The sequence below is a fragment of the Charadrius vociferus genome, unplaced genomic scaffold, assembly GCF_000708025.1.
Source record: "Charadrius vociferus isolate BGI_N301 unplaced genomic scaffold, ASM70802v2 scaffold128, whole genome shotgun sequence".
NCBI classification, from domain to species: domain Eukaryota; kingdom Metazoa; phylum Chordata; class Aves; order Charadriiformes; family Charadriidae; genus Charadrius; species Charadrius vociferus.
In genome coordinates this window covers 59,403-61,354 of record NW_009649443.1, presented here as the reverse complement: position 1 = coordinate 61,354, position 1,952 = coordinate 59,403, and positions in this window count along the sequence as shown.

Below are 1,952 nucleotides of genomic sequence, written 5' to 3'. Positions count from 1 at the left end.
CAGGAATTTTGCCTGCTGGACCCTTTTCTTTTTTTTTTCTTGACTTTCTGCGCTTGCCTCCCTCTATTTCAGCGCAGCCCCGGATGTCAAGGGCTCTGGCAGAAGCAAGATAAAAAAAAAAGCCCCTAAAACAAACGAACATCCGTGGCCGCCGGGGCCGAGCATGCACACAAGCTCACGGCTTCCTCACGGTGCTGCGTGTGGTTGGGGCAGTGCCGATGGTGGACTCTGCACAGCCCCGCGCAACCCCCTCGTCTTGCAAAGCCTGGCTTGCTCGTCAAGGCGAGTCAAGCCAGCTTGCCATCATGGCAAGTGTTGGCCTCTGGGAGCTCGGCTTAGCCCACCCACCCATCCCACAGACCCCCGGTGGGGTTTTGGCTACGCGCAGCTGGTGGGAACACCGAGCCGTGCTCAGAGGGAATCTGCGGAGCCACCAGCTTTGCAGCTCCAGCTTAAATTTTGTCTTTGAGAGGATGCCCTGGCTGGACCCTGGGGTGCAGAGGGGACATCTCACCACCCAGCAGATCTAGAAATGGGAGAAAGCGGCACAAGCAAAGGCAGCAGCATCCTCCCACCGGGGAATCAAAGGAGCCAACTCGGGAACAGGCACTATTTAGGTTCTCAGCCCTGATGGCTCCCACCTGGGACCTGCAGCTCACTTCAAAGAACCCCTTCCCACCGCCCCGGGCACCAAACAGCCTGCAAGAAATAGGGATTATTGCTCAGTGCTGCTTAGCAAACGCCTAGCACTGCAAGGCAGATGTGAGAGCACCTCAATGCTCTCGTCGTGGGCTCCGGGCGCTGCCCTGGAGGGAGGGTGTGCAGAGTCAAGGCGAAAACGATGCAAAAAAAAAAATGCATCCCGCAGCCCGGAGGTGTGAGCGTAACCCTCTGTCTGCCTGCAGCCGGCCCCCGGCGCTGGGGCCGGGCCAGCGCAGCGCGCCGCAGGTTCACCACGCCGCCGCCTGCGGGGAGGTTTTTGCAGCTCGGCTGAGCCCCGTGGGTTGCGCAGGCTCCGGCTGCTTTGAGCGAGCGACACCCCCTGAGCAGCGAGGGTGTCCTGTCCCCCCCCCAGCTCTGTACCATCAGGGTGGGCAACGGGGCCAGGAGACACGTCTTAGGGTGGCGAAAGAGGGAAGGTGGAGGTGATGCTCCCCTTCCCAAGAGCAGGGAAGGGTGGAACCATGGGGGATACGGCGATGCAACCGGGAGATGCTCCAGGGACCAAGCTGGACCGCAAATGCAGACATTTCTCTGTTCCACTCATGCAGAAGTTGCTGTTTTTAGGAAGAAGACCCTTAGACACCACCAGCTCTGTTGAAATAGTCAGGGAAAAGTGCTGTGGTTTTTTGCTGGAGAGCCCCGGCCTTGAAAAGCTGCATTTCAGGAAGCAGGAAAGGTCCGGGCTGACCGTGGGGCACAGGCACTGCTCCGGCAGGGAGCTGATTTCTTTGGACATGCCCTGGTGTGCTGCAGGCAGCAATGCTGGCTGCAGAGGGGAACTGGTGCTGCGTGAGAGCCGCGCTGGTTCTACCTGCTCTGGACAGGACTGGAGACGGAATATTGCAGAAAAGCCAAAAAAATCTCACCCAGCCTGACTCCATCGCCCCAGGGACCCCCTGGGGCTGGCTGCCCGTGACCCGGTTGGACGGGGCTTGGAGCGACCTGGTCTGGTGGGAGGGTTGGAACAGGATGAGTTTTAAGATCCATCCCAACCCAAACCATTCTATCACCACACAGCCTTCTCCGGCCCAAGCGCTGCGGATGCCTTCGTGCCAACCTGTCCCCATCCCCGCATCCCTCCTGCCCTGCCTGCAAACGCTGCCCCCAGTGCTCCCCCACCGCCAACCCCCGCTCTGTGCTGCGAGGCCGAGTGAGACCCCATCCCGGCACCGTGTCCCCTCCTCACCTTGGCCACCGGCCGTGGCCAGCAGCGCCAGGAACACCGGAGC